This window comes from Papio anubis, chromosome 8 (assembly GCF_008728515.1).
Source record: "Papio anubis isolate 15944 chromosome 8, Panubis1.0, whole genome shotgun sequence".
NCBI lineage: Eukaryota > Metazoa > Chordata > Mammalia > Primates > Cercopithecidae > Papio > Papio anubis.
The window spans coordinates 41,060,927-41,087,155 of NC_044983.1; the positions used below are offsets into that span (position 1 = coordinate 41,060,927).

Consider the following 26,229-nt stretch of genomic DNA (forward strand, 5'->3'; position numbering starts at 1 on the left):
CCTGACTCTAGAGACTGATTACAGATGAGAAGGCAGAGCACTTACTTGTGGCCTTAGCCATTCCAATGGAATTAGAATTTATTTGTATTAAGTCCATCCTATGTGTGCCACTGGGCTATTTGTTGTAGATACAAAATGTTGAGATAAAATGTGTCCCTCTCCTCTATCTCTAGTGGAGAGCTGACACACAGATAATACATTCCACTGTGCTTGGATTTGTTAGGGCCTTCTATGTTGCTTCCTGCTCCTAGGGTGTAGTGGGTAGGGTCCAACTTTCCCTGCAGCTCCCCCTCTTCTGAAATGGGCTCTGTGAAGACAGGGACCAACGTGGCCGCAGTCTGTGATATAAAGTGCTCATGAGCCAACATTAAGCTCCCCACGCCTCATATGGGCTACTCACTAACACTGCCCAGATCCCCTTCAGGTGGCTGTGAGGTCAGATGGGGAGGAGAGAGTCTATCTGGTAACACTGATGATAAAATACAGTAGATCCATATGCTAACACAATATTATTCTCACATTATCTCAGGTGAGCCTCATTTGAGAGGAACACTGTCTTAGCTCAGAAAAGTAATTGCAAAATTTTCCTGGTTAATTATTAATCTTCTCTAAGTGACAAAAGGAAATCCAGAGCAAAGTCAGGGCTGGAAGGGACTCTGAGAGGTCATTTATCTCCTGGCTTTAGAGAGTACATTGAAAATACTGCAAACAAATATAATACCATGTTTAGATGACTTCAGGAAAAAGGGTTACATTTTTTGGCATCCAGATTCCCCATTTTATAATACCCTCCATCTTTGCATCTCATCCAGCAGAATCACTTGGGAGACTTTTTTAACACAGGCTGCCGGCCCCACCCCGTGGTTTCTGATTCAGCAGGGCCTGGGTGGGGCCTGAGATTCTGCATTTCTCACATGTTTCCAGGCTGTGCTGATGCTGAAGGAACAGGGTCCCCACTGTCAGCACCTCTGTTCCAGCCTAACCTTTGCTGGACCTGACCCTTTCATTCTCGATGGAAATAGATACCAGTGGGTCACCATTCTTTGGCACTGAGACACACATATACTTGAAGAACAATTTAAGAGTCTCCCGGTCATTCATTTCCTCTTCCAGGCTACATAACACTAAATAACAGAAGTTCCCTACCCTCTTATCATAGGTATCATTTTCCAACCCTCAATTAGTTTTTGGTTTTGTGTTGTTTTGTTTTGTTTTTTGGGGGGTTCTTTGTGGAGCCCTCTCCCAGTCTCTTTTCATTGTGGAGCCATGAACTAGACCCAGAACCTTAGAGATTGGCTGAGGTTGGGCACGGGGAGGGGAGGGACTCACAGACTCACAGACTCACAGAACCACGCAGGCCGCTCACGTTATTACTCTCCAGTACCCAAGTCTGCCTATCAGCCCTTCTTCTGACTCATGTGCTTCTAACTCCTTTACGAGCTGCAGTAATGCTCAGTAGACCTTCATAATGCCTTTCTTCTGAGAAGCTGAAGGCATTTCCCTAGCTAATATTACAGTTGACTCAATATCCTAAACCAGTGCAGGGTTAAGTAACTTGTTGAAGTGCAAACCAGTTCAGGAAGGGAGAATCCGGAACTCCAGATTTCCACCTAAATATCATTTTATGGAGAAAGATGCTTTGATATTTATTGGACTTTATAACAAGTCTATCCCCTCCACATAATAACAATAGTTTCAGGTGCAAGTGAAACTGTGAAGCTTCTCCTCTTTGCAGGAGGACTGCAACAGAGGACTGAGAGTGGGGGGCAAGGCTTCTGCGGTCAGTCTTGTCACTTGTCCCCATCACTTCCCAGCTATGGAAGAGAAAGGGAAGGCACAGCCCAGGTGGCACAGCTGGCACAGCCCAGGTGGCAAAAGCTCAGAGGAGCTGAATGCTGAAGTACCCTCAACCCACCCCACTCATTTTGTTTCCCTTTTCTTCATTTTCACATTTTTTTCTGCCAGTGTAGTTACTGAATGTCAGCGGCCCAGTTTCTGTGTCCTGCCTTGTTGTAGCATGTGGGTTGGAACTATGCTTTCCTTGTGCACTGCGTGTGCTGTGGGCTGCTTAATACATGCTAAATTATGACAGCAGTCCTCTGTATGCCCGAGAAGTCAGTCTTCCTCCCGAGGGCCACATCCCATTATGTTACACTTGTGTTTAAGACGGTCGGAAGCTGAAGGCATCCCTCCTGCTCCTTCCACTTTAGGAGCAGGTGCTCCTTCCACTTTAGATGAACAGCTGGAACTCACATAACATAGCCTCTTCTGACAAGATTTCTTTTAGAGAAAGAACATTCTAGGGATGTGATCACTGAGCATCCCAGCTCCAAGCCAAAAGGCAACCTGTTACATAGCGCAGTTCCCATTTAGCCATGCAGGCAAGGGACCCATTAAAACCTCATGTGAGTCAAGGGGTCCCAGAGAAAACGTTCCTCTCTGCGTTCCTGAGAAACCCCTCAAAGATTCCGAGCAGAAGGCTATCCCTCTAGGCAGAAAGTAACAGTGAAATAAATCTCCTGCAACCGGCAGCGGTTCTGTCAGAGCCTCTGGGTCTGTAACTATTTTAAGACGTGGAGGAGTAGGATAAGAGCACGGGCAGCTGGAGAGAGTGGCTCCAACAGGGCTGCAGGGGAGACGTGTGGTCACCTGCCGCGTGGGGACAGCAGGGCAAGGGCAGGCGGGCTCGGCTCCTGGACTCCTCCTGAGGCCACAAGGCTGACCTGTTTCTCGGCACCTGGGACCCCGTGTGTGACTCTGCATAGAGCTCATCATGATTTGTCGCCCAAGGTCATAACCAGTCACGGCCAGCATCATTTCACCAGGCACACGGGGTAGAAGCAGCAAAGAGAATCGCAGCACCGGCAAACACTTACATAATGAAAACTATCTCTGCTCTCACTCACCGCTGCCACTCTCAGCACGTAAATCATTAAAACAAACACTCCGCAAGTGTTTATGTGCATTTTAGCAACTCGTCATAAAGCACACGCTTCCTAGTAGGAGAAAAACCTACAGAAATGTCTGTGAAATTAAACAATGGATAAATTCGAATCAGCTTTTCTCTTTTTGCAGGACTAAAAACTACAATAAGTCAAGTGAATACTGGCTTGAAAACTAATACCCAACTACAGTGTACCTTTAAAAATGCTCCACTGAGATTCTGATGGTGCCTTATTAACAATTAAAACTAAGAAGTAACAGCAATAAGTCAGAATTTTTTGGATAAACGTATTCTTTATGAAGGATTACTGGAACGAAACCCTTTTTACTGCTGAAGATGACATTAGAGGCTTCTGTTATCATTATAATTCATCTGGACAGCAAATTTCTCTTCAGCTCAGTAAAAACTAAGTATAAAGTAAATTTCTTTCTAAAAATAGCCCAAGAACTCAGTACTGCTTTTCTTTCTTTCGTTCCTTTTCCTATTAAATGGAACACTGAAATATTTCCTTTCATTGTTGACACTTTATGTCATTTGCATTTAAAATCAGACAATACATAGTAACAAAGAAGTCTTTAACTACATCTTTTCAAAATAGGAAAACGGCATTCACAATACTAACCGAGGACCTGCCTCCTTCCTTGCTCTAGAGTTGACAGGCACAGATAGCTGGTAAGCACCTATCCTACTGCCTAGGAGAATTGTTTCATTAACATCTATATTCCTAAAGCTGATACATGTACTTGCTAATTGATGAAGAAATTCCTGCCTGGTTCCCTGCTGTAAGCAGACTGTTTGGCATGAAGTCAGTCCACACTGCAAACACACTTCTAAATAAGCAAGGTGATTCAAATGTAGTTTAAAATATTCAGTATCAAAATTTTTTTGTGTTCTTCAGTACAAATTTAAGTTGGCAATAACGTGTTAGATGAACTGCAGTTAAGGTTTCAGAATCCCATGGTCTTTGGTTACTTTTGATAACTAACTCAGTCTAAAAGAGGATGCTTTAAATTATTCTCTAAAACCTTCCTCCTAAATTAATTTTTAAAAGTGCTTCTCTTTAGGCGTATATGGGTTTATTTTGTAGCACAAAATTCCCCTTAAAAAGATAAAAAATTGTCCATCTGCACATTAAAGAAAATTACATTTGACACTCCATTATTTCTACAAAATAAACTTGTAGCACAGAGTATGACAGGAATGAACTTTTAACATTTTTTTTCTCAAGAGTTAGGTTACCATAGTAGAAAATAAGCTCAATGACACAATACAATGTTTCTGTATTTACAGAAACCATATCCATTAGTCAAATATTTTAACATTAAATAATAATCTACAGATTGCTTTTGCAAAAATAAGAAAGAATCGAAAACTTTTCCTTGGGAAAATTGAATGAGGCAGATTTATTGCACTAGGAGATATTTAAAGAAAAACCTTTTGCCACCTTTCTTAGCTTTCTCTAACGTACCAACCTCAAAGCTTCCAGTTTTCCCAAGAGATAAACATTACTATGACGGTAACATTAGGAAGATTTAAGGAGAAAAGAACAAAGAGAAGTCTTTAAATTCCACCCAGTACTTACAAGTAGTTTCCAAGAAAACTGAGCCACAATTCTTCAGAAGACTGCTCTCCTGATCATAAACACAATCTGAAGTCTAAAATAGATATCCTATCACATTAGGCCGAGAAGTCACATTTCAGCTTGCTAACTTCTACTTTTACAACTCGTAGAACTAACCCCGGCTAAAATTAACCGCAGCCAAGCGGCAGGCAGGAACACGCTGATTTGCATCATGTGTGCCGGGATTTATTCACTAGGACAACATCGGTGTCCTCTTAATGGGAAATGCGGCCAAGGGGCGTGCCCTGGTGAACAATACATAGCATCATGATTATGCTAATTACTGAATTCAGTCCAATAATGCTAACTTCTTTTAAGTTGTTTTTGCAAGTACTGACAAAGAGAAGGAGTAAGCTTTTTCCTAACAGGCATTCACTTGATTTTTAAGCACATTCAAATCAGACCAAACTTTGGCAACAAGGTGGCAGTGCTGTGTGCTCTTTACAAGCAAAAGCAAAGCAAAAGGACATTCTATTCGATTAAACAGCGTGATTAGATGCAGCACTACATGAAATTAAATAGACACAGAACATACATATCGGAAAGTCTATCCACCAGAACCCTGAAATAACAGCTTTTTCTTTCTCTATAATGAACTGATTGCAGGGACTTGCTTTCTGGCTCTGCCTCCTTCTGCACCTCCCAAGGAGTAGCTATGAAGACACAGATTCAGTAATAAATCACAACTGAGAATAAACATCTCAAATATTTGCAAAGGCATTGTCCTTGGCAAGAAGCATTTTAAGGTGGATTTACTGCTTGGCTAGAAAAATTGTCCTCTGTAGGTGACTGACCATCTACAGAGCATGTTGGAACTCAAGCTAACAGGTAAAGACACCAAGCATACAGCTGATACTTAAAAGAAAATCAGAACATGAAAAACTTTCTCTCAAAAATATAAGTACAACTTATAACGAAGACATTAACTGCTTAGTATCAACTCAAGATGGTTTAGAATAGTTTGCTTTAGACTAAGTTCTGATGACATATTTTGCTCTTATTGGACACTCTATGAAAGATATCAAAGCACTTTACAAACGTCAATCAAATCTCCAAGCATCTTTGGGAGATGTCGTTTTCCTCTTTTTTTTCACAGATGGGTAAAAGACAGGGTAATTCAATTTCAATGACTTCAACCAACCCTGGATCACCCCATCACCTCCTGAGCCCTTTATAACATCTTCCATATTAACCACTTATCTATAATCCTATAGACCTTTTCAGAGCTGTTTGTTTTCCTCATTTTAAAATGTCATGTTAGTTTGGACTTCAGGAGGTTCACTCTACTTGACACCCAGATGCCAGGCCTGAACTCCAGGGGCTTAAAAAGCATTCCTAGACTCTCTCTTGCAGGCAGGCATCCTACAACATGGATCCCTAAAACATGGCGATGCCCTCAGGAGGCACTGTCTATCTGCAGCCTGCTGCCCAAAGTGCAAACGGTTGATCTTCATTGGTGTGAGTTGGACATCACCAGCACAATCTCCCTCCTGTTGTTTACAAACACTGCCGGCTGCTGGCCTGAGACTGCATCCCCTCGGCCTAACCTGAGGCTCTATGCCAGCACCTGCCCCACCTCTGCAAGAGGGTGGCTGGTATGCATTCCCCTTCACTCCAACCCAGAGTCATGGGAGGCAGCCATTTCCCACTCTGTGCTGAAAGGAGAGAAGTCAGCACTCATCAAAGATGGCTAGCTGCTAATGAACAGAATTGTTCTCAATAATCTACCACAAACTCACTCCAGAAGTCTTAATGCCAAAAAGGACCTTGTAAGGCTATTTTTGACACAATATTCTTATCCTATTATGTCATAGTTCAGGAGAAAAGTCTCTAAGCCAAAATATTACTTCTGCCCTAAACCACAAAGTAAGAAAAAGCAACTACACCAAGTGCTTTTCTGCATCAGAGTTTGTATTGGAGAGGAGCAATCTGATGTATGATGGATCCTACATCCATTCATCGGAAGGCAGGGGACCCTGAGCAATGCTCCGGTTCCTCACACATCAGATATGCCTAGTATGACTCTGCTGTTTCAACTGCAGCCACACTTGTTCCACAGTGGAAGAACCAAAGCATTCCAAATAAAACAGTGCCTCCTCCAATTTACATTAGTCATTCTGCTGCTTCCTTTTCATTAGTGAAACTACTTGAGTCAACAGTGCTTTTGTTCTAGGTATACTTATGACAGTAGAGAAAAATCTGTATCAGAGTACCTTTAAAAGCAGCGTAAATTCTTCCCGTTTGTTCTCATTAATTTTTGGTGGTAGAGGAGGGACAGGGAAGGCGGTGACCTATGGGATCTTTAGTTCAACGAATCCATGAAATTAAAGAAAATTACTGTGTTTATGAATCTACACTAATGAATTAACCCGGATACCAACCTTCTATGAGCAACTACATGTATAATTTAAAATTTTCTAGTAGCTGCTTTTAGAAAAGTAACAATAAAGAGGTAAAATTAATTTAATAATATATTTTATTTAACTCAATATATCCAAGATATGATTATTTCAATGTGTAATAATCATAAAAACTATTAATGAGATATCTTCATTCTTTTGTTTGTACTGCCCCAAGCCTGTGCAATCCAGTGCATATTTTACAATTAGTACATTCCAATCTGGACAATCCACATTTCCAATGCTCAGTACCCACATGTGCCTGGTGACTATAATAGTGGAAAGCCTGAGTGTACAAATATCTTCTGACAACAGCTTTTCTACAACATATACTAATATTTACGTGTTTGTGGGCAAGTGCACACTTACATACACTCGATAAACATCAACTAAGATACTAGGCATATAGGATGAAAAAAACCTAGTTTTTGTCCTCAAGGAGCTCAAAGTTTAGACACTTGGCATTCTTTGTTTTTTAGAGCTAGGGTCTCATTGTGTCACCCAGGCTGGAGTGCAGTGGCACAGTCACGGCTTACTGGGGCCTCAACCTCCTGAGCTCAAGCAATCCACCCACCTCAGCCTCCTGAGTAGCTGGGACTACAGGCATATGCCAGCACACCTGGCTAATTTTTAAATTTTTTTGTAGAGACGAGGTCTCACCATGTTGCCCAGGCCAGCCTCGAACTCCTGGGCTCAAGTGATTCTTCCACCCCAGCCTCCCAAAGTGCTGGGATCACAGGCATGAACTACTGCCCCTGGCTTCTTGGCATTCTTTACCTTTGAAATAATAGCAAGATATTCTGTGTTCTCTGTGTGTCTTCTTCTGGAGAGAGAAATTTCTTCATCACTTCATTAAAAGAGTCTGTGTCTCAAAAAGGTTAAGAGCCAGGAGACTAGACTAGCAGCAGATGCTGGGAGAAATGGAGAGCTATGGAAAACGAAGGAACTGAGATAGATAGAAGGGGAAAGATCTGAGGAGAAAGAAAGGACTAAAAGGAAGATAAATAAACAAAGAAGACAGAAGAATTTCACTGCTAGACATGAAATTTTAGTTATAAAATCATACAATAAAAATTGGCGGCGAGGCATGGTGGCTCACGCCTGTAATCCCAGCACTCTGGGAGGCCGAGGTGGGTGGATCATGAGGTCAGGAGTTCGCGACCAGCCTGACCAACATGGCGAAACCCCGTCTCTATTAAAAATACAAAAAAAATTAGCCAGGCATGGTGTTGCACGCCTGTAGTTCCAGCTACTCAGGAGACTGAGGCAGGAGAATCCTCTTGAACCTGGCAGGCAGAGGCTGCAGTGAGCCAAGATCGCGCCACTGCCAAGATCACACCAGCCTAGGCAACAAAGTGAGACTCCGTCTCAAAAAAAAAAAAAAAAAAAAAAATTGGCATGTTCCAGTTACTATGACAGGTGCTGGGGACAGATATAGAGATGAAGACAAGGTCTCTATGTCCAAGGAGTTCACCTTTTAGCGACAGGAACAGACTCACCCAGGCAGATACAATACTTGGGTCAAGTATAAGACGCAGTTTATGTGTGATGTGCTATGGCTGCAGCAGGGAGAGGCGGGAGGGTGCCACACAAGAGGGACACAGTATCCTTTCTTTTCTTCTTTTTTTTAATTGAGAAGATGTCTCACTCTGTTGTCCAGGCAGGAGTGCGGTGGCACAATCTTGGCTCACTGCAACCTCCACCTCCCAGGCTCAAGCGATCCTCCCACCTTAGCCTCCCAAGTAGCCGGAACTACAGGTGTACATCACCACACCTGGCTAATTTTTATATTTTTTGTAGAGATGGAGGAGTTTTGCTATGTTGCCCCGGCTGGTCTCAAGCCTATGATAGGACAGTAAATAAATAGGCTGGGCTTGGGTGATCCACCTAACTTGGCCTCCCAAAGTGCTGGGATTACAGGCGTTAGCCACCATGCCTGGCCCCTCATTTCTTAAATGAAGGTTATTTTCTGATTAAATTTTAAATTTATGTTCTGGAATGACTCAAGATTCTGCATTTTACTTTGGAACCTTAGAAAAGCATGGATAGGTCATGGAGAAATCAGGTATTCTAAAATATTTTAAAATGACATTTGGAAATAGCAGTGAAGTTTCTGTTCTGAGCTATTTATCATCAAATTGAACCTGGTTATTTGATCCAACTATTTAAGGTTGAGGCAGGAGGATCACTTGAGGTCAAGAGTTCGAGACCAGCCTGGCTAATGTAGCGAAACCCCATCTCTACAAAAAACTTAGCCGGGCATGGTGGCACGCACCTGTAGTCCCAGCTACTTGGGAGGCTGAGGCATGAGAATCAATTGAACCTGGGAGGCAGGGGTTGCAGTGAGCCGAGATCACGCCACCACTCCAGCCTGGATGACAGAGTGAGACTCTATCTCAAAGGGAAAAAAAGCCACCAAAAAATGAACATTGAAGAAAAAACTCAACTTGTTAGGAATTCTCTGTATTTATTTATTTTGAGACACAGTCTCGCTCTGCCACAGTAGTGCAATCTTGGCTCACTGCAACCTCCGCCTCCTGTGTTCAAGGATTCTCCTGCCTCAGCCTCCTGAGTAGCTGAGATTATAGGTGTGTGCCACCATGACCGGCTGATTTTTGTATTTTTAGTAGAGACGGGGTTTCGCCATGTTGGCCAGGCTGGTCTCAAACTTCTGACTTCAAGCAATCCACCCACCTCGGCCTCCCAAAGTGCTGGGATAACAGGCGTGAACCAAATGTGCCTGGCGTACGTTAGGAATTCTTTGGATTGTAGCTGTGGACTCACAAAGACCTGGGTTCATAATGTACCCCACCACCTACTAGCTGTTTGACCTTGAGTAACTGAGCTCACCTCCGTGACTCGGCTTCCTCGCCTGTAAAATGGGGATAATTATGCTGACATCAAGGGTCGGTGTTGGGAGGAAGTGAGATGTATATAGCACAGGCACACAGAGTCTCAATAAACGGCCGGAGCCATTATGCTCACAGCAGGTCTAGCAGCAGTGTGGTACTTGCTGAAGGGCAATTTGGGATATTGACTGAGTGTGGATTAAAGGCTCCCTGTTTTTATAGCATGAAGCTTCTTCAAAAAATAAAATGTTGAAAGGAACTTCAAATGGTTGTTAAGTATTTCAGGAAAACCAAGGTCTGTTAACTCCTTTGGAAAACTCTGTAGCTGTGCCAGCCTGTTTCATTTTCTCCATGATACGGCCTCATGTCCCCAACCAGAGGTTAGCACAGGATTCAGGGACACTGACTGAAGAACACAGGCGAATCACGTGTCTGGGCAGACAGCTGCTGTAAAGTCCCCCTATTCCTTCCTTACCCTAGGGAGTCCCTTCCCGCACTGACTCTGGGCTTGGCCAGTAGGACAAGAGCAAACATAACGCTGGGCCCTGGAAAGTGCTGGCGCGTGGGGGCTCACCCTCTCTTGCGACTCCAAAATGCCCTGCCCTGGCTTCCCTACTGCATATGAGAAGGCCACATGGAGTGGGGACACGCCATCACTGCTAAGTCCCTGCTGCCGGTCAGCCCACTGAGTGCTGATGGGTGGGTCAGGCCATCCTAAACCACACAGCCAACCAGCTGCCAGAATCACTCCGGTGCCGTACAGAACTGTGAGGTACAGAAATAAATGTTTGGTTTTTTGAGCCACTAGTAGCAGGTGGTTTGTTATGCAGCAAAAGCTGACTCATACATACTCTCCAAAAAGGCTGCATGCTCAGGAGGGCTACACCAGTGTGATCCACAGCGATGCAGTCTTCACACTTCAGAAATGGACTCTATTCACATACATACGAACAGAGAGCTCTAACTCTACACAGAAGAAATTGTTATCTTCTTCAGCCAAAATAAAAAAAGACGTAAACTCTTCAAGACAGTGCTTTTAAAAACCCTGATAAATAGCTAATTCAGCATAATTTTATGACAGTTTTGATCAGGATTGTGAAAGTAAAGGCAGCATTATGACTGCTGTTGTTTGAATACTCATTTTAACATAGTTGATTTTAAAAATTATATTAGAATTCTCTTGGGGTTTTCATACTGCTCTACATTCAGAACAGCCATCGATTTAACAAACATTTGTTAAAGCACCATCAGGAAACTCCCAAGCATTTGCAAGATTTGTATAAGTGGCAGGATGCCCATGACCACAACAGAAAGTTGTGTCAACGACAGTTCTGCCTTTAAGAGGCTCATAATATGATAAGAGTCATGACACTGGCCATAAACTTATCATATAAGGGAGTAATTAGTAAGCATCCCAAAAGTTAAAAGTTCATTCCAATAGGAACATAAGTAACGAAGAGGCTTCCAGTTGTGTTAATCAAGAAAGGTTGGCCGGGCGCAGTGGCTAATGCCTGTCATCCCAGCACTTTGGGAGGCCGAGGCGGGTGGATCACCTGAGGTCAGGAGTTCGAGACCAGCCTGGCCAACATGGTGAAACCCCCGCCTCTACTAAAAATACAAAAAAAAGTAGCCAGGCATGGTGGCACACACCTGTAGTCCCAAGCTATTCAGGAGACCGAGGCAGGAGAATCCGCTTGAACCCAGGAGGCAGAGGCTGCAGTGAGCCAAGATCATGCCACTGCACTCCACCCTGGGCAACAGAGCAAGACTCTGTCTCAAAAAAAGAAAAAGAAAAAAAAGAAAGGCATCTTCAGCCAGGTGCAGTGGCTCACACCTGTAATGTAATCCCAACACTTTGGGAGGCTGAGGTAGGAGGATCGCCTGAGGCCAGGAGTCCCAGACCAGCCTCAGCACCATATCGAGAGCCCATCTCCATTTTCAAAAAAGGGATCTTGGAGGGAGTGGTATTTGTTTTTGTTTGTTTTGAGATGGAGTCTTGCTCTGTAACTCCAGGCTGGAGTGCAGTGGCATGACCTCAGCTCACTGCAGCCTCCACTTCCCAGGTTCAAGTGATTCTCCTGCCTCAGCCTCCCAAGTAGCTGGGATTACAGGCATCTGCTACCACGCCTGGCTAATTTTTTGTATTTTAGTAGAGATGGGGTTTCACCAAGTTAGCCAGGCTGGTCTTGAACTCCTGACCTCAGGGGATCCATCTGCCTTGGCCTCCCAAAGTGCTGGGATTACAGCCCACCACACCCAACCTGGGAGTGGCATTTGAAGCGAACCTTCTCCTAAGCTCTCAACAGTGGCAGGAGTAGAAAGAACACTATACAGAAGCAACACACAAGCAAAGATGGAGAAAAAGGAAAGCTATGTTTGTCTAGGGGACAGCTTGTACTGAGATTCAAGCTCCATCAAGTAATAGCTGCTTTGATGACTAAATTACTTAATTTTTCCAAATCTAGGCTATAAAGTATCCAATGAAAGTGGAATCTGCAGCAAGGTTGCCTGGTTCAAATGTCAGCTTCATCACTTTGTAGTTGTCTTGGGAAATTACTTTCTCACTGTGCCTTCATCACTTTTAAAATGGGAATAATAATTATACACGCCTCATGGGGTTATTATGAAGACTAAATGAGTTTTCTATTTGTAAAGTATGTAGAATAGTGCCTGGTATAAACGTTTTGTTAAATAAACTTATATGTTTATGCACATACAGCAAACAGATAGATATATATAGAAAGGCATGCATAAGTGTAGATATATAGATACAGCTTTATCACCAAGAACAGTACCTGGTATGTAGAAAATGCTAAACATATTTAAATGTTTCCCTTCCTCCTCCTTTGTCTGGAGTCCATAGAGATCTAGAGCACCAAGTCAGACACATTTCATGCACCCCAACATCATCCTCCACTCAGTTAAAAGAACACAGGCTGTCCTTCCTCTACTTTCACACTGGAAGCTTTTTCCTTTCTCTTGCGGGCAATAATTCTGCACTTGCTGATACAAGATGCTAGGCTTAGCCAGGCACAATGTCATGCCTATAATCCCAGCACTTTGGGAGGCCAAGGGCATAGGATTGCTTGAACCCAGGAATTTGAAAACAGTCTGGGCAACATAGTGAGATTTTTTGTCTCTAAAAATAAAAAAAATTAAAAAATTAAAAAAAATTAGCAGGTGCAGTGGTACCTGCCTGCAGTCCCAGGTACTTGGGAGGCTGAGGTGGTAGGATCTCTTGAGTCCAGGAGTTTGAGGCTGCAGTGATCTATGATTGTGCCAATGCATTCCAGCCTGGGCAACAGAGCGAGAACTTGTCTCAACAAAACAAAATAAAACAAAACAAAAAGATGCTAGGCTTGAAACCACTAGAGACAGATACAACACAGCCACTAGCTTCAAAACAAAAGAGCACTAATACCTTATGTGATAAATGCACCTCAAATGGAAAAACAAGCACAGGCTTATTAAGTGCAACTTTCACTTCTATAATTTATTACTATGCAAGCTAATCTAAAACAAGAAACCCTGAATGCAGTAAGATTTTGGAGAAAAAGTAAAACATTAGATTTACAGCCACAGCAATTTGAAAGTTAGGTTAACAAAAACCTTACTAATCCCAGACTAATTTGGCTTGAACTAGATATACATCTAAACTGAAAATACTTCTAAATGCAGTTTTATTACTTGAATCAACACAATGTTAAACTGAGTTTCCTCTGTTTTTAAAAGGAAAGTACTAAGGATAGTTACTGGATTATACCAAAAACAAAACCAAAAAAAAAAAAACCCACCAAAAGTGCTTGAAAATATTCTACTATGTTGAAATAAGTAACATTTTCCTGCAATTTTATAGTATTTACTTCTTTAGAAACCACTTTTTCATAGGTGTCACCAAGGTAAACTTTACCCATCACAAACAAAACCTTATTGCCAATTTTGTATTGGGTGGAATGTGAAATAATGAGTTGTGCTAAACTGCTAATCATAAACATCCACTTCTCAGTTTATTCCCTCCGATAACAGGAAAACTATTAAGTATCAGGCAACAAGCTACTGATTGCCTAAATCTTTTGATACATGGTATAAAATAAGAATTTTTGTGATTTAAACCTATACTGTTTCACAATCATTCAAGTCTGTTTCAAGAGCACTTAGAGTCTTTAGGTAAGGATTACCCTACTTTTAACTCGAAATTTAAGACTTTCTGAGGAACAGAGGGCTGTAGGAGTCTTTTAATAGAGCCATATTCCTGGGTTCAGTCAAACTGAACCAACCGCTAGCTTTGAGACAGTAGGCAAATTATTTAACAGAGTTCTCCCTGCCCATCTGTAAAATGAGGATAAGGATTCATCCACCTTCTAGGACTGTTGCAAAAATGACTTAATGCACATAAAGCACTTACATCAGAGCTTGGCATGGATTTTTGAAAAAATATATATATTTTATACATGGATTTTTTTTAAAAAAGAAAATATACATATAATATATATATTTTATATGTAAGCTATAAAATACATGTATTTTATATGTAAGCCCTATTTCAGGTAGACAGGGAACTTGCAGGGTATGCCTGAAAGGACCCTCATAATGACAGCCAAGAGCCTCCAGCTTCACTGTGAATAATTTCAAGTCTATTCTCAAGGCTCCTGCTCAAGTCTCTGAGCATCTGTGAGAGGCGCTTGAAGGGCAGATACCCACGTGTGTGGTGGAAGACAACACTTGATACCAATTTTCCAAGAGACATGGAAATCAAGAATTTGTTTTCTAATTTGTAATAGTTTTGCTGTAAATGGGTATGATCTGTTTTCAAACAGATAAACTAAGAAGTGGTCACTTTTGGCCAGGTGCAGTGGCTCACACCTGTAATCCCAGCACTTGGGAGGCCAAGGCAGGTGGATCACAAGGTCAGAAGTTCAAGACCAGCTTGGCCAACATAGTGAAATCCCATCTCTACTAAAAATACAAAAATTAGCTGGGCATGATAGTGGGCACCTGTAATCCCCGCTACTCGGGAGGCTGAGGCAGGAGAATCGCTTGAACCTGGGAGGCAAAGCCTGCAGTGAGCCGAGATAGCGCCACTGCACTCCAGCCTAGGTGACAGAGCAAGACTCCATCTCAAAAAAAAAAAAAAAAAAAAAAAAGTGGTCACTTTTAGGGTAAGCAGTTCAAAGTCAAGCTCAAATTAAGAAACAAAATATTCATAAGAGGATCTAGTTGCACTTGGCTATAAGAACACAGCAGGTGGCTACTTCCACAGGTCTCCTGATAAACGTACGTGATTGTATCCTTAGGTACTAAGTCTGTCATTTAAAAAGTACTAAAAACATGAGTGTTCGTTTTCAAAGTAGCTGAGATAAGCAAAAAACAAAGAAAAAAAAACCACCAAAAAACCATAAAACCAAACCCAGAAGGATCAACAACTCGGCTCTCAGAAGTATAATAGCCCAATAATTATAATAATTCAAGAGACCATTCTGAGAAATGCCAGAGACCAGTTCCTTTATCATACAGGGGGATGGTTCACAAAAGAGGAGTGGACAAACAGTACTGGGATAGTCATGGTTGATTGTAGACCGCAAAATAAAAGCCAATTATCCATTTTAGACATTAATGCTTTCATTTTAAGAGTTGGTTTCTTCTTTTTGACATTATATTCTTGCCTCTCCAATTGCCAGGACAGGATGCATTTCCCACTTCTTTGACTCAGATCTGTTTTTTAAAAATGCTCTTTAAAAACAACTGAAAATTCTCCTTTTTTGTTTCCCAAACTAAGAACCTTTTATATAAACCATAAGGAACAGCTCTGGATAGATCCAGATTTCTTTACAATTAAAAAAAAAAAAAAAAAAACCTCAAAAAACTCTTTTTCTTTTCTTTTCTTTTTTTTTGGAGATGGAGTCTCACTGCTATGCTCAGGCTGGAGTGCAGTGGCACGATCTCAACTTACTGTAACCTCCGCTTCCCGGGTTCAAGCGATTCTCCTGTCTCAGCCTCTCGACTAGGTGGGACTACAGGTGTGCACTACCACACCCAGCTAATATTTGCATTTTTAGTACAGATGGCGTTTCACCATATTGGCCAGGCTGGTCTCGAACTCCTGATCTCAAGTAATCTGCCCACCTCGGCCTCCCAAAGTGCTGGGAATACAGGCCTGAGCCACCACACCCAGCCCAAAAATATTTTTCAATAAGATGGATAGAAATGTGAAAGTGCAGCACATTTATAAGGTCCAACCAACATTGTGGCTTTGAAAAAGAAAACTCTTGCCCTTCTTATTTAAAATTATTAAAGTAATAAGCAGCTAGTTAGACAAAGAGCATTCAGGTTGCTCATACACAGCAGATCAGAACTATGCATGCCCAAATCACAACATCAGATTAGTAGTCACTGTTCTTTGTATCAGCTTTAAATACACCATCTCTTCTCATAAGAGTGTTGTGGTAGTCAGTGCTCAGGAAAAATAATTAGGATAAGGAACGAATAACACAAAACACCCCTCAAACAATATCCAACAGAGTATCTCTGAGATCATTTACTAAAGTAATCTCTCTCAAAACCACTTTTATGCTTAAACTAATCCTAGGCACTGAAAAAACAGGAAGAATAAATTACATTTAACTTGCCATTCTTTAGAATGCTGGACAATTCTGAGATGCATGGAGGAAAAAAAGTATTAAAAATAGCCAAGAGAAGGATTAGACAGCAGCTAAAACACAAAGGCCAGGGGTGAGATCAAAATTAGAAACATATAATGTCTGGAGAACTGTCCATATAAGGGCATCTTCATATCAGTAACTCAGTTGGAATAATCCACCGGGCAGAATTAACAGCTGCCACTATCACAGTGGCTGCCTCTCCACCTCTCATTCAGAAACCGCTGGAGTCTTGGGAGACACATATGACATGACTTTATGCTGTTATATTCAGACAGTCAATGTTTGGGGGTATTTTAAAAGCTGGTCTGAACTTTCCTCATCCTAGATGATAAACTTCATATATTTAGATCTTTCCTTTTCACACAAGTATGAAAAAGCAATAGAAGAGGATAAAACTTTGCTGAGCACTTTTAACCACTCCTATACCACATTGACTTGCATTCCCTAACCCCATAGATTTCCTGACTCCCCTGAGTAGGCGGCTGGTTGTACATTCTCATGTGTTCATTTATCCATCAGGCTCTCAGGGAGCTTCCCAACCTGGTGACAAGTGCTTGAGAAAAGAAATGAATAGGATCTTATCTTCCAGGAGTTCAGTGTACCCTGGAAGACAAGTACATAAATAATAATGCAGGTAAATCCTGTAACAGAAGTAAGGGATGCAATTCTCTCTGGGGCTTGGGGAGATTGTGCGATGGAAATACCCAGGCAGAAAAACAGTGAAAGGCATTCTAGGAAGAGCAATCAGTACAGGCAAAGGCTCAGGGGTAGGAAACAATGTAGCAGGTTCTGGGAATAGCAAGAAGTATGTGTTTTGAATACAAGTGATGGGATATGAATGGGAGAAGAGGTAGAAGATTAGGTTGCAAAAATAGATTGGTGCTAGATTGCTGGGGCCTATAAGCACCATGCTAAGGAGTGGGTCCATTATCCTGTAGCTCTGAGGCTCTCAACTCTGGATACAAATTAAAATCTCCTGAGAAGCTTTAGAACAAAATGCTGATGGCCTGTTATTTGTTAGCAATAATAATTGGGTCCAGGCATCAGCAGTTTTTAAAAACTCCCATGTAGCAATTCTAACCTGTGGGCAAGAACCACTCCGGTGGGCAACAGGGAGTCAACACCACTGCATCAGCTTAGGATAGCAATAGAAAAAGGTAACAGTGTGAAGAGCAGATTAGAAACAGAGATTAGGGGAGAAATGTCCGTTAGTTTATACGCTACTGGAAACAGGCAAGAGATAAGAGTAATTATTAGCCTTTTTTGGGTTACTGACTTGCATGAATGCCAACAATAAAAGTTAAAAAGCCCTTCCCCGGCTGGGCGCCGTGGCTCATGCCTGTAATCCCAGCACTTGGGGAGGCCGAGGCAGGTGGATCATTTGAGGTCAGGAGTTAGAGACCAGCCTGGCTAACATGGTGAAACCCCATCTCTACTAAAAATACAAAAATTACCTGGGCATGGTGGTACGCGCCTGTAGTCCCAGCTACTTGGGAGGCTGAGGCAGAAGCATTGCTTGAACTCAGGAGGTAGAGGTTGCAGTGAGCTGAGATCACACCACTGCACTCCAGCCTGGGCAATGGAGTAATACTCTGTTAAAAAAAAAAAAAGAAAGGCCCTTTTTCTAAGAAACATGCACATATGTCAAAAAACATACATGTAATTTCTGGGGCTGATAAAGCTCTGTGAGTGATGGATTCAGCTTAGGGAAGCCTGGTGTAAAGGCAGTGATGGAAAAAGAGAGACTGGAGGTAGAATCATAGCATTGATGACTTCAGTCATCAGGGAAAAGAGGAGGAATTCAGGATGACACTATCACTTCTAGTGTGAGAATTATAAATAATAAACATGTACTGTGCACCTAAGTGCCAAGAACTGTACGAAGCACTTAACGTGTATTGATCTCACTGATTTTTCCCAATTCTTTAAGACAGACTGATATCACATCTGTTTCATAGCTGAAGAATCTGAGATTTACAGACGTTAAATTGGCTTGTCCAAGGTCACATGGAGATAAGTAGTGGGGCAGAATTGAATCCCAGACAGTTTTGACTCCAGAGCTTGTGGTATTAACCTCTCCCCATGCTACCTCTGATGAATGGTACCTGTGTATTAAACAGGGGTGACAGGAGAGTATGGCAGGAGTAGGTTTAGGATGAGCAAGGTGGAGTAGGGATATAAAAAATCAGTTTTAGACATGCTGTGTTCAAGATAATACAAGATATACAGATGACAGTATCTGTTAAATCAGAAAAAATCGGAAAGAGATCAAGAGGTGAGAGAAGAAAGTATGGTAACAGAATATAGTATTTCTGAGTTCTCTCCGGTGCCAGCGCTGTGCTGAGTGCTTACTCACAATGGCAAAAGTCTATCACTATCTTTCTTCTGCAAGTGAGAGAACAGACCTGGGAAACCAGGGTCACATAGCCACTAAGTGCTGAAGCCAGATTTGAATCCACGAGGCTACCTTCCTAACCTCTAACCCACCCCCTGGCACTCTAAAAAGTAGAAATCCTGGTGTCATAAGTGGCTGTAGCCTCCCAACTATTCTAAGACTGCTAGTGTGTCTTAGAACAGAGGTCTAAGATACAGGGTTTTTTAAAAAAAGTTTTACATAAAAATGTTTGACAATATTTATGTATTTCCACAACCTCAAGGATTTTTATATTGTTTCAATTATCAAAGGGTCATAAGGGATAGCTTAGTCTCAACCAACTTCAACAAATATTGGCGGTGTACTTCCACAGGTCGGTATGCAAGCTTGGGTGCAAACCCATGGGCATGACACAGCATGACACCAGTTTTATATAAAACACAGAGCTGCTACGCAAGTCAGGAGCCAGGACAACTGGTCTAGTGGAGACTGTGCTTCCTGAAGCCATAGCAAGGGCAGGAAGTGATGAAATTTCCTTTTTTAGTCATTTTTGTAATTTGGAAAATTGTGATTCTTCTCCTCTCTAAAGTAACCAAAATGAAATCTTAAACACTATCCTACAAGTCCAGACTAGTTACTTCAGGTAGAACAGCGGAGTAACTTATGCACTGCAGTTTCAGATAAAAATCGGTTATATTTCAATTCTCAGCACCTCTGAAAAACCTGTACTGACAATCACGTAGCCTTTGAGTCAAAAACACTCCTTCCATAAAAGTACTTTTAAAGGGAACACAATATTATCCTAGAATCTTTTCCTGTTTTAGAATTAAAGTACCTAAGAGAAGAAATGTAAAACTCCAGTTAAGAACTTCTGAAGTCCTGTTGTACAACCCTTCACTTAGAGCAGGAATCTGGTCTGGAGCTTGGACTAGTCCATGGCTGGGCTTGAAGGGTTCCCCGACCTGGGAGGTCATTGCTGTCCAGGGCAGCACATCCCATTGCTGGAGAGCTCTTACCACCGCAAGAATCTGTCTTAGACCAAGTCAAAATCCTTTGCCTTATAATCTTCACTCATTCATTCAGTTACTGAGCACAGAAGAGCTACATACCACCCTCTGGTCTTCCTATTCCCTAGTCTATAAGGGCTGCTACAACTCTCCTTTTATACCATCCTTCATATCCAACTACCAAACTCCTTTAGCAGCAGTTCCTGATATGACTTCCTTTCTCCATCCACCACTAGTCCTGCCTCCCTCGTTTGCCAATGTCTCATCTAAACTGTGGTTCAGAGACTAAAACACAACTCATCAAGGGTGCTCTAACTAGCCCACAAAACAGGACAACAGACTCGATGTAATCTAGGCACGCATCAGTGCAACCTGAGCTTGCTGTTTTTAGCAGCCACATCACAGAGATGCCTCACATAAGTCTGTGCCCCAATAAACTCTGAGCTATTTTTCATCTCGTGCACTTGAGACAGTCCACCACCCCCAAGCATTTCTCAACTCCTGGAGATGATTTATCCTTAGTATCTCATGTTGCTGATTTTAGAACATTATTACAACCTATTCAGATTATTCTGAAACTAGAATCTGCTATCTATAGTATTAGTCATCTCTCCTAATTTTATGTGACCTGGAAATTAGATAAACTTATTTTGATCCAGGTCTTTACAGAAAGAGGATACTGTGATTCAAAATGTGTTACTGAGGCTGGGCGAGGTGGCTCACGCCTGTAATCCCAGCACTTTGGGAGGGCGAGGTGGGAGGATCACCTGAACCTGGGAAGTTGAGGCTGCAGTGGGCCGTGTTCATGCCACTGCACTCCAGCCTGGGCAACTGCAGTGAGAGCCTGTCTCAAAAAATAATAATAATAAAATAAATAAATAAATAATAAAATAAAAATGTGCTATTGATGGGAACTTAAGAGTACCTTACAGGTTTTTTAGGCTTAGTAATATTCTTTAATTGACAATATAAATATATTATCAATTTTAACCATATCTGCGGCAAAAGCCCCTTTGAAAATCTAATGAAAGCCACAAAATGTCCAAGTGCACACCATTTTGCAATCAATACCATGTGGCTGACAGACCTCCACGAAGACCACCATGGGCCTTCTGTTAAGGAGCCCCATCCTAGGGATTGTAGGGCCTCTGGAGAACATCTTGGTTGCCAGGATTCATCAGTATCCAAATATTCCTAACATAGTTGATTTTCCTATTAAAGCCCAACTTAATACCCAGAAAGAGTCAATTAACTGGAAATCAACTGACACTAATTCATTTATTCTAATAGAGAAGACATCCAGAAACTAAGAAATCTGACCAAAACAAAATCATGGATTGTAAGAATACTTTAGAAAAAAAAGCACAAGTCCCTAAGGTTGTATGTACAAAAACATTGTTTGTAGTGGCAAATTTTTTTAAAGAATTATTTATTTATTTATTTTTGAGACGGAGTCTCGTTCTGTCGCCCGGCTGGAGTGCAGTGGTGCAATCTCGGCTCACTGCAACCTCCGCATCCCAGGTTCAAGGGATTCTCCTGCCTCAGCCTCCACAGTAGCTGGGACTATAGATGCGTGCCACCACGCCCAGCTAATTTTTGGTATTTTTAGTAGAGATGGGATTTCGCCGTGTTAGCCAGGATGGTCTCGATCTCTTGACCTCATGATCCACCCACCTCGGCCTCCCAAAGTGCTGGGATTACAGGCGTGAGCCACTGCAACCGGCCAACCTTTTTTTTTTTTTTTAAGAAAGGAAACATCCTAAATGTCCATTCAATGTCCATTCACAGGGAAATGGTTGACTATATTATTTTACATAAAGTCATACCAAATGGCTATTCATATTTTATTCATAATGGCTATCAAATTTTATTCACATTTTTTAAACAAGAGTTAAATCTGTTTCTATTGACCTGGAGGCATATCTATGATATACTGAGGAGGAAAATCCGGCTTCAGAATCATGTTCAGAGTTTGAGCCTATTTGAAAAACAAAAATCTCACAAACCCTATGTCATTATACACACTTTTGAGTACAGAAACAAATGGGGAGGAATTCCCATCAGGCTATGAACATGGGTGGGACGTTAACTCTTGTATTTTATTCATCTGTGTATACTTTCTCTTGTTACAAGTAAATATTGTTTTACAAAGTAAAAAATTGAGCTAGAAAAAGAGAAGAATGTGGCCCACAATAGGCTCTGTCAGTACTCAGATGGCTCAATCCCACACTCCACACAGGTTTTCTAAATGCTCTATTTCCCAAAAAGTTTCCCACCCATAGTGTATCCTAGATGAAGCCCACTCTCCTTTTTGACTACTCAATGATTCTGAATTGCTCACTGTTTTGGGTATTTGATTCCACTTCATAAGCACTATTCTGCTGTACATATTAAAGCTGTGATCTGAAGTTTAAATGTGTCCACCATTCACAAATGTGATTTTCCCCACCCTCAGGAAAATACTAATCTCAGCAGAGCCATAAATAAAAGCTATGTGGAACGCACAGTAGTCCAATGTGCAGAGGACAGATGCAGGCAGTGTACTCAAACTGTAAGGCACTGAAATTTGAGCATAGATGCTGTTCCTGTTAGTTCAATGGTTCTCGATCTTGGCTCAACAGAAGTATCACCTTGGAAGCATTTTTAAAAAATACTGGCCAGGCGCAGTAGCTCACGCCTGTAATCCCAGCACTTTGGGAGGCCGAGGCAGGTGGATCACAAGGTCAAGGGATCTAGGCCATCCTGGCCAACATGGTGAAAGCCCGTCTCTACTAAAAATACAAAAATTAGCTGGCCATGGTGGCGTGCACCTGTAGTCCCAGCTACTCGAGAAGCTGAGGCAGGAGAATCGCTTGAACCCGGGAGGCGGAGGTTGCAGTAAGCCGAGATTGCACCACTGCACTCCAGACTGGCAACAGAGCGAGACTCCAACTTAAAAAACAAAACAAAACAAAAACAAAACAAAAAAACCAACACCTGGGCGCCACTTTCAGAGATTTTAATTGAACTGGCCCAGCATAGACACTTGCTTTGTTTTTAAAGCTACATTCTGAATATTTTGAATATGCAGTTGGGGTCAAGAACTACTGCTTTTTATATTTCACTCTTTTCCTTCTCTTTTTCTAACTTCTTACAAAGAGCACTTCCTTTATCAGTTATGTAAAGGCTAGTCAGATACATCTGGGAAAGCCAAAACCTATGGACCAGCCCCTGCCTGTCTCCCATCCATAACCTGGACTGTCCTTACGTTGGCTTTTGATGCTCAACTTAAAGTGACTTAAATTTATGGCTGTCATAGTTAGGAGCCCCTCGCATTGAAAAGAATATTTGTAGCCTCACTCTAATAATTTATCATGTATTAGCCTGGGACACAATGATTTTATAAAACATATTAGGACCCCAAACATTTTAGAAAACAAAAGTGCCAGTGCTACTCTACCAGTAAGTTGAAATGCTGTTGGACATTAGTCAATTAACGAGCTTCCCAATTTCCCACCTCTTTATGCTAATCTTTTTTTTTTTAAGACAGAGCCTCACTCTGTTGCCCAGGCTGGAGTGCAGTGACATGATCTTGGCTCACTACAACCTCCATCTCCTGGGTTCAAGCAATTCTCCTGCCTCAGCCTCCCAAGCAGCTGGGATTACAGGCACCCACCAGCACACTTGGCTAATTTTTATAATTTTAGTAGAAAAGGGGTTTCACCATGTTGGCCAGGCTGGTTTCAAACTCCTGACTTCAAGTGATCTGCCCGCCTCAGCCTCCCAAAGTGCTGGGATTACAGGCATGAGCCATCGCGCCCAGCCTCTTTATGCTAATCGTCGTAAGTATTTTAAAAATTCTTCACGTCCACCCAGGAACACCAAAAATAAATAAATAAATAAAAATTAACCTCTACCACATTACAAGTAATTGATTTTTTAAAAACTCATGACTTGAAATATTTTTCCCATCCAAATGTACTATCTGAGAATGGTTATTATTCCCCACAAGAAAAAGCTCAATAAAACATTAAAAGGGATTCATTAACAAAAGGAAATGATATTTGAGTACGTGTTGTCTTACAGTATACATAAGACAGGATTCTATATTTTGGACTCAGCTGCAAATTATACAGAAAGATATTTTAAAACAAGGGGCAATGTATATTATTTATAATGGCTGCCATTAAGAAATGACTGTTTATACGTGCTGACTGCACTAGCATGTATATTCAAAAAAGCCTAATGTTCCATTTTTTAAAAATTTGATCTAGCAATCACACTCTTCAGCATTTCTCCCACAGAAATGAAAACTCAGGTCCACAGAAAAACCTGTACACAAATGTTCATAGCAACACTATTTGTAAAAACTGAAAATAACCCAAATGTCCTTCAATGGACAAATGGCTAGGCTGTGGTATATCTGCATCATGGAATACTACTCAGCAATAAAAAGTAACAAACTGTTGATACTCAGGAGTCAATGCGTACTCAATACTCAATGGATCTCAAGTGTATTATGCTGAGTCAAAAAAGCCAATCTCAAAAGGTTGCATTTTGCATGATTCCAGTTATATAGTATTCTAAAAATGATAAAATTACAGAGATAAGAACAGATTAGTGGTTACCAGAGGTTAGGGGCTTGCTATGAAGGGGTAGCAAAGGGAAAGCCTTAGGGTGATGAATCGATTCTGTATTTTTCTTCTTGAGACAGGGTCTCCCTCTGTTGCCCAGGCTAGAGTACAATGGCATCGTCATTGCTCACTGCAGCCTCAACCTCCTGGGTTCAAGTGATGCTCCCACCTCAGCCTCCTGAGTAGCTGGGACTACAGGTGCACCACCACCACACCTGGCTAATTTTTGTACTTTTTGTAGAGATGAGGTTTTGCCATGTTGCCCAGGCTGGTCTCAAACTCCTGGGCTCAAGCGATCCTCCTGCGTCAGCCTCCCAAAGGGCTGGGGTTACAAGTATGAACCACTGTGTCCAACCAATTCTGTATCTTGATCGTGGTAGTGGTGACACAAATCTACACATGATCAAACTGTACAAAACTATGCAAACACTTCACCAATGAGTGCATGTAAAACAGGGAAATCTGAATAACCTCTGTGGGTTATCCAGATTTATGGCAATTTTCTGGGTTTTTGGGGAAAACTGAGTAGAAGGTAAACAGGACCTCTCCGTACTACTTTTGTAACTTCCTGTGAGTGTGTAATCATTTAAAAACAAAAGTTTTTAAAAGTTTGTGAAGAGTGTCACCTATTTAGGAGACATAAACCATTTTCCCTAACCTCAGTGAAGGTACAAACGTGTAAGGGGGGAAAGATACAAATGGATGGCTAGAGAAGAAAAGACTGCCAGAATAATAGTGAGCAAGCAGCTGTCATGTGCCAGGTACTAGAGCCTATCTCATTTAACTCAACAGGCAATCCAATGAGGTGGTGGCTGATAAATATCCTTACTTTTCAGAGGAGGACACTGAAGGATGGAGAAGACAAGAAAGTCATTCAACCTCTGCTGGCAAGTAGCCAAGGTGTCAAAGTTAAGAAAGTAATACAATTTCAAAGCAAAAAGGATTAAGACAAAGCACTACTGGCTGGGCATGGTGGCTCACGCCTGTAATCCCACCACTTTGGGAGACCAAGGTGGGCGGATTACCTTAGGTCAGCAGTTCGAGACCAGCCTGGCCAACACGGTGAAACCCTGTCTCCACTAAAAATACAAAAACCAGCCGGGTGTGGTGGCAGGTGCCTGTAATCCCAGCTACTTGGGAGGCTGAGACAGGAGAATCACTTGAACCTGGGAGGCGGAGGTTGCAGTGAGCCGAGATTGTGTCACTGCACTCCAGCCTGGGCGACAGAGTGGGACTCCATCTCAAAAAAAACAAAGGTATTATTGTAGCAAAAAGGGTTCTTCTCTTTTTTTCTCTTTAGAGACTTGTTCTGTCACCCAGGCTGGAGTGTGGTGGTGCGAGCATAGCTCACTACACCTTTGAATTCCTGGGCCCAGGCGAGCCTCCTGCCTCAACCTCCTAAGTAGCTATGACTGTAGGTATGCACCACCTGGCTAATAAAAAAAAAAAAATTTGTAGGGATAGGAGTCTCGCTATGTTGCCGAGGTTAGTCTTGAACTCCTGGCCTCAAGCAATTCTCCCACTTTGGCCTCTGAAAGTGCTGGGACTGTGGGCATGCACCACTGCACCCAGCAAAAAGGGGGTTTAAAAGTAGCTTATAGGCTAGGCGCAGTGGCTAATGCCTGTAATCCCAGCACTTTGAGAGGCCAAGGCCGGCGGATCATGAGGTCAGGAGTTCGAGACCAGTCTGGCCAATATGGTGAAACCCAGTTTCTACTAAAAATACAAAAATTAGCTGGGCGTGGTGGCGCATGCCTGTAGTC

The 26,229-nt window shown here is 42.0% G+C and overlaps 1 protein-coding gene across 5 annotated transcripts in view; it reads right to left on the bottom strand.

Moving 5' to 3' along the window:
• Nucleotides 1-26,229, bottom strand: part of SLC20A2 (solute carrier family 20 member 2) — a 126,380-nt gene that overhangs the window by 80,942 nt on the left and 19,209 nt on the right. For 2 of the 5 annotated variants that reach the window (XM_003902700.5, XM_009212985.4), the window contains exon 1: nucleotides 4,527-8,099. The exons of the other annotated variants lie outside the window; for them this stretch is intronic. The gene's annotated coding sequence lies outside the window, so the exon portion shown is untranslated. Of the gene's footprint in view, nucleotides 1-4,526; nucleotides 8,100-26,229 lie in introns of those variants that run through there. 5 annotated transcript variants of the gene reach the window in all.